This window comes from Aegilops tauschii, chromosome 1 (assembly GCF_002575655.3).
Source record: "Aegilops tauschii subsp. strangulata cultivar AL8/78 chromosome 1, Aet v6.0, whole genome shotgun sequence".
NCBI classification, from domain to species: Eukaryota; Viridiplantae; Streptophyta; class Magnoliopsida; order Poales; family Poaceae; genus Aegilops; species Aegilops tauschii.
The window spans coordinates 107,796,442-107,808,091 of NC_053035.3; positions in this window are offsets into that span (position 1 = coordinate 107,796,442).

The window sequence follows — 11,650 nt, forward strand, 5'->3', positions numbered from 1 at the left end:
TAACACTAGTCTCAAAATCAGAGGGAATCTTATTAAAATTTCCATAAGAGTTGTTGTAGGAATTACCATAATTATTAGATGAATTACTAGGATACGGCCTAGGATTAAAGTTTCCTCTATAAGCGTTGTTACCAAAATTGTTCCTACCAACAAAATTCACATCCATAGATTCATTATTATTCTCAATCAAAGTAGACAAAGGCATATCATTGGGATCAGAAGAAACACTCTTATTAGCAAACAATTTCATAAGTTCATCCATCTTTCCACTGAAAACATTAATCTCTTCAATTGCATGCACCTTTTCACTAGTAGATCTTTCAGTGTGCCATTGAGAATAATTAACCATAATATTATCTAGGAGTTTAGTAACTTCCCCTAAAGTGATTTCCATAAAAGTGCCTCCCGTGGCCGAATCTAAGAGATTTCTAGAAGCAAAATTCAATCAGGCATAAATTTTTTGTATAATCATCCATAAGTTCAAACCATGTGTAGGGCAATTACGTATCATTAATTTCATCCTCTCCCAAGATTGTGCAACATGTTCATGATCAAGTTCTTAAAACTCATAATATAGTTTCTAAGAGAGATGATCTTAGCGGGAGGAAAATACTTAGAGATAAAAGCATCTTTGCACTTATTCCAAGAATCAATACTATTTTTAGGCAAAGACGAAAACCAAGTTTTAGCACGATCTCTAAGCGAAAAAAGAAATAGCTTCAATTTGACAATACAATTGTCCACATCTTTCTTATTTTGCATATCACACAAATCAACAAAGCTATTTAGATGGGTAGCGGCATCTTCACTAGGAAGGCCGGCGAATTGATCTTTCATGACAAGATTCAGCAAAGCAGCATTAATTTCACAAGATTCAGCATCGGTAAGAGGAGCAATTGGAGTGCTAAGAAAATCATTGTTGTTGGTATTGGCAAAGTCACACAATTTAGTATTATCTTGAGCCATCGTGACAAGCAAACAATCCAACACACGAGCAAACAAGAAACACGCGAAAAAAAGACGAACAGAAAGAGAGGGCGAATAAAACAGCAAGGGTGAAGTGGGGGAGAGGAAAACGAGAGGCAAATGGCAAATAATGTAATGCGAGGGATAAGAGTTTGCGATGGGTACTTGGTATGTCTAGACTTGTGCGTAGACTCCCCGGCAACGGCGCCAGAAATCCTTCTTGCTACCTCTTGAGCATGCGTTGGTTTTCCCTTGAAGAGGAAAGGGTGATATAGCAAAGTAGCGTAAGTATTTCCCTCAGTTTTTGAGAACCAAGGTATCAATCCAGTAGGAGGCCACACGCAAGTCCCTCATACCTACACAAACAAATAAGAACGTTGCAACCAACGTGATAAAGGGGTTGTCAATCCCTTCACGGCCACTTGCAAAAGTGAGATCTGATAGAGATGATAAGATAATATTTTTGGTATTTTTATGATAAAGATTGAAAGTAAAGAAAGCAAAATAAACGGCGACAGAAATAGCTACTTGACGGGAGATGAATATGATGGAAAATAGACCCGGGGGCCATAGGTTTCACTAGTGGCTTCTCTCAAGATAGCATAAGTATTACGGTGGGTGAACAAATTACTGTCGAGCAATTGATAGAAAAGTGCATAATTATGAGAATATCTAGGCATGATCATGTATATAGGCATCACGTCCGTGTCAAGTAGACCGACTCCTGCCTATATCTACTACTATTACTCCACACATCGACCGCTATCCAGCATGCATCTAAAGTATTAAGTTCATAAGAACAGAGTAACGCATTAGGTAAGATGGCATGATGTAGAGGGATAAACTCAAGCAATATGATATAAACCCCATCTTTTTATCCTCGATGGCAACAATACAATACGTGTCATATCCCTTTCTGTCACTGGGATCGAGCAACGCAAGATTGAACCCAAAGCTAAGCACTTCTCCTATTGCAAGAAACATCAATCTAGTAAGCCAAACCAAACTGATAATTCGAAGAGACTTGCAACCAATCATACATAAAAGAATTCAGAGAAGATTCAAATATTGTTCATAGATAATCTTGATCATAAACCCACAATTCATCAAATCTCGGCAAACACACCGCAAAAAGAGTTACATCGAATAGATCTCCAAGAAGATAAAGGAGAACTTTGTATTGAGATCCAAAGAGAGAGAAGAATCCATCTAGCTAATAACTATGGACCCGAAGGTCTGTGGTAAACTACTCACACATCATCGGAGAGGCTATGGTGTTGATGTAGAAGCCCTCCGTGATTGATTCCCCCTCCGGCGGAGCGCCGGAAAAGGCCCCAAGATGGGATCTCACGGGTACAGAAGGTTGCGACGGTGGAAATAGGGTTTCGTGGTGCTCTTGGATGGTTTCGGGGCACGTAGGTATATATAGGAGGAAGAAGTAGGTCGGTGGTGCCACGAGGGGCCCACGAGGGTGGGTGCGCGCCTCCCTGCCTCGTGGCCTCCTCGGTTGTTTCTTGACGTCCACTCCAAGTCCTCTGGATCATGTTTGTTCCAAAAATCACGCTCCTGAAGGTTTCATTCCGTTTGGACTCCATTTTATATTCTTTTTCTGCGAAACACTGAAATAGGCAAAAAAACAGCAATTTGCACTGGGCCTTGGGTTAATAGGTTAGTCCCAAAAATAATATAAAAGTGTATAAATAAGCCCATTAACATCCAAAACAGAATATATTATAGCATGGAACAATCAAAAATTATAGATACGTTGGAGACGTATCAATATGATACGCTCTATCACACATAAGCCTCCTTATATCTTTATCAGGACCCCGATTCCAAGTCACATCGATCTAGCCGGTAACACCTCATATCACTTTGTGGCCTCACACACGGTATTCCCACGGGTGTCGCCTTACCATGGCCCGGGACCGTTTGCGCCTTTAGGCTCACGTATATGATAGTGTCGCTAGCATCCATATGACAGAGAACCCGGGCCGACATGACTAGTCGTGAACCCAAAGTGGCACTAACTTACAGGGACAGGCATACATGAATCAACATCGAGCATGTCGGTCAGCAGTGTGCGAATCCGGGCTGTAGCACTGGGCTAACAGGACTCCGGTGAACCGGGCTGTAGCAGGCTAGGCAGGACTCCGGATGTCACTGCGTGACATTTCCCCGAAGGGACAGACACAGGAACGAAGTGAATCACATGCCGGCCAGTCAAGTGTTCCGGAGCAGTAGTGCTGGGCTAGCAGGACTCCAGTGAACCGGGCTGTAGCGGACTACTATGGCTCATGGAAGCACAAGACTACATTTTCCCCCATAATAGAGGCTACCAAGAATAAACAACTAGGTTGTCGGATCCCACACATACCAAGCATTTCAATCATACACACAATATGCTCAATATGTGTAAATACAACATAGCATCACAACAAAACTCTACGATTCAGAGTATTTATTCATTAGGCTCCGAGGAGCCAAGTATTACAATCATGGTCTCATGACCCAACATACAGAGCATACAGGCAACAAGCACATGCGAAAGCTTAACTTGTCTGAGTACACACAACTACAAATGAAAAAGGCCGTGTGACGCCCGGATAATTAAGCTACAGTAATTCCCAGCTAATGAGGCCACGTCACCGCGATTACTGTTGCTAATCTCATGATGATTCAAATCTCGTTCAAAGTCAAATTCAAAAACAAGTCAAACAAATAAAGTTTCCAAAAGTTAAAACTAAAATGTTCAAGATGGGTCAAATAAATCATGAGTAATTATGGTGGAGAAACCACATTTTGGTAAAATAGTTGGATGCTCAAAAATAAACAAAACAATAACAAAAACAAATAAATAAATGCCTTTTTCAATTAATAAAATATTAACTAAGTTATTTAATTTCCCAAAACTATTGGGGCAGTGGCATGTTTATTAAAACTAAATTAGGTACAACTTTGGTATTTTACAAAACTATAATAAAAGAAAATAAATAAAAGAAAATATAAAAGAAATAAAAGGAAAATAGAAACCAAAGAAAAGAAAGGCAAAGCCCCCCTCCCCCTGGGCCATTCGGCCCAACTGGGCATCCAGGCCACCAGGAGGCCCACCCCATTCCCCCTTATCCCCCCGAGCGACCGAACCCTAGCCCAACCACCCCCCACGATCCCCCCACTCTCCCTCGTCTCTCCCCCACCTCTCGATCCCGATCTGGATCGGGAAGGGAGGGATCGAACCCGGCGACCCCGACGCCATCGCCCCGGCGCCTCGCCGCCCCCCTGCCGCTGGACCACGTCGCCTCGTCCTCGACCTCCTCCCCACGCCCCACTGCCCGTGCCCTACTCCTCCTCTGTGAGCTCCCCCTCCCTCCTCTCTCTACCGTGGCCGCGCCATCTCCCCCGCGCTCGGCTCCGCCACCTAACTTCGCCCGCGGACAGCCGCACCCGGCCAACCCCGCGGCGCTCGCGCCCTGACCGCCCCGCCGCGCGCGCCCACGTTTGGCCACCGCACGCATCGCCGCGCCCGCGCGTGACCGCGCCCCTCTGCTCCTGCCATGCGCGCGCCGTCGCCGCTCGTCGCGTGCCACGTCGCCCGCTCCACCCTCCAGCTGCTCGCGCTCCGGCCGCCACCCGTGCTCACCACCACATGGCCGCGCTCACGCGCACCCCTGGCCGCACACGCCCCGCACCGCCGTCAACCGCCTGGCCCCGCGCCCGCTCGCCCCTGCTTCTACTACTCTGCTACTGCTGCCGTTGCGTTTCCCTGGCGCCTGCCTCGCCGTGGCTTCCACCGGGCCACTTCGCCGCGGCCATCCGCCGCGCTTCACCCACTCCTGCCGCTCGCCGCCGCCCAGCCTCACCCGCTCCGGCCGACGCAGCTCCTCTCGCCTGCGCCCGCCAGCGCCCCGCCGTGGCCGCGGCCATCGCTCGATTCCGCCCCGACGGGCGCCCCCACCAGCGCCCAGACGGGCTGGCGCCCATGGCCCGTTAGCCGTCGCCCGCTAAGCTCCCCAGGCCCACTGACCAGGGGGCCCCACGCCCCTTTTCTATACAGAAAGGATTTACAAAAAAATAAAAATAAAATTAAAACAAATAATAAAAATAAATTTAGTTAATTAATTAACTAAATTAATTAAGTTAATTAATCTTGTTTAAATTATTCTAATTAATTAGTTAATTTAATTAAACAGTAATTAATTAGCTAAACCCGAATTAAACTAAGCAGTGTATGACATGCGGGACCCGCACGTCAGTTTGACCCAGTCAACGCCCTGTTGACTGCTGACGTCATGCTGACGTCAGCATGCACTGTTCTGGATAATGTTGTATTAAATTAATTAATTAAATGCTAAAATTAATTTAAATCTTTTAAAATGCATATAAAATAAACCGTAGCTCGGATGAAAATACTTTGTACATGAAAGTTGCTCAGAACGACGAGACGAATCCAGATACCCAGCCCGTTCGTCCGCCATGCGTCCCTAGCATAGTGAACCTATAACATTTCACCTCCGGTTCATCTGTCCAAAAACGCGAAACACCGGGAATACCTTCCCGGATGTTTTCCCCCTTCGTCGGTATCACCTACTACCGCGTTAGGGCACACCTAGCACCGCGCATTGACATGTCTTCCATCGTCATGCTTATGTTTGCATTATATTTATTGTTTCTTCCCCCTCTTCTCCGGTAGACTACGAGACCGACGCCGCTGCTGGTGCCCCGACCGACTACGCTGTTGACGGCCCCTCCTTGTCAGAGCAATCAGGCAAGCCCCCCCCCCTTGATCACCAGATATCGCCTATTCTTCTCTATACAGCTTGCATTAGAGTAGTGTAGCATGTTACTGCTTTCGGTTAATCCTATTCTGCTGCATAGCCTGTCATTGTTGCTACAGTTGTTACCCTTTACCTGCTATCCTACTGCTTAGTATAGGATGCTAGTGTTCCATCAGTGACCCTACACTCTTGTCTGTCTGCCATGCTATACTACTGGGCCGTGATCACTTCGGGAGGTGATCACGGGTATATACTATATACTTTATATACATGACACATGTGGTGACTAAAGTCGGGTCGGCTCGTTGAGTACCCGCAAGTGATTCTGATGAGCGGGCTGAAAGGACAGGTGGCTCCATCCCGGTAGAGGTGGGCCTGGGTTCCTGACGGCCCCCGACTGTTACTTTGTGGCGGAGCGACAGGGCAGGTTGAGACCACCTAGGAGAGAGGTGGGCCTGGCCCTGGTCGGCGTTCGCGGGTACTTAACACGCTTAACGAGATCTTGGTATTTGATCTGAGTCTGGCCATTTGGTCTATACGCACTAACCAACTACACGGGAACAGTTATGGGCACTCGACGTCGCGGTATCAGCCGAAGCTCTTCTTGATGTCAGCGACTGAGTGGCGCGCGCCGCATTGGACCGTAAGCTCGCGCTTGTATTAAGGGGGCTAGGTCTGCTTCCGGCCGCGTACGCAACGTGCAGGTGTGCAATGGGCGATGGGCCCAGACCCCTGCGCGCATAGGGTTTAGACCGGCGTGCTGACCTCTCTGTTGAGCCTAGGTGGGGCTGCGATGTGTTGATCTTCCGAGGCCGGGCATGACCCAGAAAAGTGTGTCCGGCCAAATGGGATCGAGCGTGTTGGGTTATGTGGTGCACCCCTGTAGGGAAGTTTATCTATTCGAATAGCCGTGTCCCTCGGTAAAAGGATGACCCGGAGTTGTACCTTGACCTTATGACAACTAGAACTGGATACTTAATAAAACACCCCCTTCCAAGTGCCAGATATAAGCCGGTGATCGCTCTCTAACAGGGCGACGAGGAGGGGATCGTCGGCTAGGATTATGCTATACGATGCTACTTGGAGGACTTCAATCTACTCTCTTCTACATGCTGCAAGATGGAGGCTGCCAGAAGCGTAGTCTTCGACAGGATTAGCTATCCCCCTCTTATTCTGGCATTCTGCAGTTCAGTCCACCGATATGACCCTTTACACATATACCCATGCATATGTAGTGTAGCTCCTGGCTTGCGAGTACTTTGGATGAGTACTCACGGTTGCTTTTCTCCCTCTTTTCCCCTTTCTATACCTGATTGTCGCAACCAGATGCTGGAGTCCAGGAGCTAGAGATCCCAAGGATGATTTTACGTGGAGTTCGGCTTCGAGGAGTAGTTAGGAGGATCCCAGGCAGGAGGCCTTGCCTTTTCGATCGTTGCTACTTTTGTGCTAGCCTTCTTAAGGCAAACTTGTTTAACTTATGTCTGTACTCAGATATTGTTGCTTTCGCTGACTCGTCTCTGATCGAGCACTTGTATTCGAGCCCTCGAGGCCCCTGGCTTGTATTATGATGCTTGTATGACTTACTTATGTTGTAGAGTTGTGTTGTGATATCTTCCCGTGAGTCCCTGATCTTGATCGTACACATTTGCGTGCATGATTAGTGTACGGTCAAATCGGGGGCGTCACAAGTTGGTATCAGAGCCAACTGCCTGTAGGAGTCCCCTTTCCAACTCCTTGGCCGAAGTTGAGTCTAGTCATTACAAAACTTTTACTAACATGGATGTGTGTCTTACGGGCCCACGTTGCCATTGGGTGGTATTAGGATCTTTTACTCCTTGTCTATACTCTGGGACTCTGATCTCTCTTCTATTCGGGTTAATTGAATTTTGCTAAATCTGACATTAGGATCTCGTTATCACTTTCACCCGGAGAGCCCCTTATTACTGATGATCGTCTGCTGCACGTGAAGACCCTGAAGATACTCTCCGCTAATAACCCGAGAACTTGTGTTCATCGCTTTTGCAATTCCCTTTCATCGATAAACTCCTATGGATAACCACGTATACTCGCCATTCGTACAATGTTTCCCAGTTGATCTTGTTATTACAAGATACCCCGAAATTCTCTTTGCTGCTCCGAGAATCCTTTGAGCTTACTGCCTTGCTGTTCTTTGCCACATGAATGCCACTATGGATAATTTCTAGCACTCACCGGATATTTGCTCATCCCCAGTTGATTCATGTATTTCACAGAAGTCTTCAAAATACTATTTGAACTTCCGAAATCCTGAGTAGCCTATTGCTCTTGAAATTCTTACTTGCTTGCATTATGGTTAATCCCATAAATCTAAATCTTATTGGCATCTCTTGTCATTATCATTTTGAGTCCGTTGATTCAATCTGTTGCGAAAGCTCGCAATCCTCAATCAGATCCTAGAATTCATCCTTCCGGCTCAGACGTCATTTTAAACGTGAGCTGGATCTCGACCAATCAAATTTGCCATCGATTGTACCCATAAGTTTACTCGAATTATCCATCCTCAATCAGAGCGTTTGCTTCTGATCCCTTGAATTTGAAATTATAATTCCTTTGCATTGAGCTTTGAGTTAGTCAGTTGTTTCTATAATCTGATCTCCTTGCATTTTTTTCTCTGGTTGAGTACTGATGCTCACATCAGATCCCTTGTGGACCATCAGACCCTTTTGTCGGATTTTATCCGACAATGTCCTTCATATTAAATAAGCTTGTGAGCTTTTCCTCGGATACCTGATGCCTTTGGTAAATTGTATCCTCTGCTTTGTGAACCATGCTCTACTTTCGAGCTTGTATTATTTACTCCGAAGTTTGTGGTATATGTTCCTAAGATGCCCGGATGGGTTGAACCTACGCCTTCCCTAATCCGTGTAAACCCGAAAGATTTCACGGGTCATACTTATCTGGTATTACATCAGGTAAAAAAACTTTCAACAACTAATGTCATTTTCGAAATACGAGAGGTAAATGAAAGGTTATGCATTGGAGAAGTGGGAGTCGACCTTGAACCCTGTGTTCATGCCCATGGACACGATGTATACCTTATCATGGAAGCTTCTCTTAAAATAATTATCCCCTTGTAATAAGTTCATCTGGTATCCGTGGACGTGGTTCCGACCATGTTCTCCTTTAAATACCATTTCTCGTATAAGTTTAAGCACTTGTCTTCTGTAAGGGCAATACCCCAGTCCAACCTCTACTTTGGTTTGTCGTCGAGTATTACCCCCTGGTATCTCGAGATTGTCACAGACCTGCATAACTTCTTATGAGTTCTTCATCAACTAATACTCTTGCTGATTCCATTTTTTCAACGGGTTCTGAGTTGTTAGGACCCCTCAAGGGCACCGACAACTGAATCGAGTCCGCACTGCGATTCAACAACTCTTGGTAACCTTCATTACTTACGAGTTTGAACTCGATCACGTCATTCCTAGCCTACTCGGCTACATCATTATTGTGCTGATTTTAACTGTGCTACCTGGTCCTTATTCCCGGAGCACCACTTTCGACGATGAGCTAAGCTTACGTCGATTTTCCTCGTCATACCATTTGTCCTTGAACAACAAGCTTGATTTCGAGTTTGTGTCCTACCCATGGTTCCAATAACCTACCGCTTCATCATTCCTTTGACTTGATGTCGTCGCTGATTGATTACATCTTCATGAAATCTCTCGACAAATGTGTCGTGATCATCATCAACCTTTTGAGCTCTTCCAGGATATCAATTGAGTTCATGATGAGAAATACCATCCTTGCCCCGATGATTTGTGATTTCTTTGACCGATTTGTGATTTCTTTGACCACTTTATTGCCTTCCGTTTAACACAAACTTGTTCGTGTTTTGTGTTATACCTTGAGATCCTTGCTATCCAGCATTTGTTCTTCTTTACCTTGGAGTATTACCATCTTTTATGTCAAGAATGTCATGGGAATTTTCACCACCCCTTAAGAATTCTTGATACAAGTAATACTTATTACCATCACCGTTCTTTCCTTGGTGTCCGTGTTGTTTCTAAACCGGAATGCCGACAAATGGCCTGTGATGTGTAAATTTAAAACTTCTAGTAACCTTATTGCTTTGAAGTTAATGGTCGATAGTTTCATTCTAAGTCTGTTGCTTATTGAATCATCATTCGAACATTGATCGTGCTACCTAGCCCATATTTCGGGTGCCCATTTCAACCAATGTTTAATTGTGTATGTTTCCCTCGAGCATACATCATTATACCATTTGATCTGACAAATGTTATCTCCTTGTTCACATAGTTGTGGAAATCCATCTTTTGGAAATCTCAGTGGATTGTCACTGAGTCAATCAGTCACCTCCTCACCTCTCCTTGATTAATGATGAACCCTTGTTAGGAACTTGCTTCCATAGTTCATTTCCCAAGAATCTTACAATGTCATCTCATCAAATTGTGCCGCACCTTCTCTTCTCAGGCATCCTAAGTCTGAGGTATCCTGACACCAATCAGAACTGAATCTCGGTCAGATATGATGGTTGGAACATATTTCCAAGAGTTATAACATTGGTCTTTATATGACCCGGTAAGGTGATGTCGTGCCTAGCACACCTGGCCGGAGGACCTATTGTTACCATTTCCTTTTAGCAAGGCTATCCTTTCTTCCATGAGGAAATTGTAAGACTTATTCTACAAGCGGTTCTTGATGGACCCTTTTTGTTTCTAAAGTCTGATCTTCACCTGATAACCATGTCAAGGCTATCTCGATGCATGTCTGTGGTAATCCAATTTTCAACAAGAACATTTGAAGCCCAATGCTAAATGTTTCTCGCTCAATTATCCAAACACCGTTGTATGGGTAATGTCATGAAGTTTCTCTCACCTTACCTAAAGAGTTTTCTACATTATATCCTGTCTTGGATATCATGCTCTGCTTGTCCTTGGGAAGGATATACCCTTGAAATATGTGTTTAAATACATTTTCCTTTCCATTGTTCTGTTTAAATCTGATAATCATATCTTCCTTTCCATTGTTTGGTTTAACCTTTCTTGTGATTTATAAGATCTGAGCAGTAATAAGTCACTGCTTTTGTAAGCACCTCGGTGTACGACTTTGTCAGTAAGAACATGTTACTATGGTCGATGATATTCCGGTAACCACCGATGGACGAGAACTTTGCCTATTGGTCCGCCTCATTTCGACGAGCAGGAAAATGGTTCTCTTCGTCGCTCGCCCTTGGTACCGATGTTGTTGCCGACATAAAAGACAGGCTACCCTTTGACATGCCTTGCTTGCATGATCACGCAAGACGTCTCCGCCCTTCCTACTTTTAACTCACATGGTGGGCCCATAACCCACAGTTCCACAGGATCAAAACTTGACTCTCTTGTACAACCCTATCTCTAATGGTTATTCCTCACGCTTGACTTCGTATTTAATTCACGGGCCACCTTCCTAGTGCACTACTCTGGTATCAAACGCAATACTTACTCTCGCTACCCTGAACCCCTTTTCCTCTCTGGTTCAGACTTCGAGCAACTATCTATCCGCTTGGAACCTCTTATTGTACCTTCGTACCTTACTCTCGATGTATTTTATATGTTCAACTCGAGAGATACTCATGGGTTCATTCCTGGGATAAACCCAAATGAGTTCCCCTTACACCATTCTATCATTTTAGAGCAGCCCCTTACCTATTTGTAAGTACGGCGGTATTTTCCGAAGAAAGGAGGACGACTTCATCATGATGACCTGGAGCAGAGGAATGAAGGCATCGATGTAATGGATTAACCTCTTCGAGAAGAGCAACCAACACAGAGAAGACCCGTTAGAATTTCGTAACCAAATCCCTTTCCGATTACTCCCGCTCCTAAATCTCGGGACGAGATTTCTTGTAGTGGAGGAGAATTGTG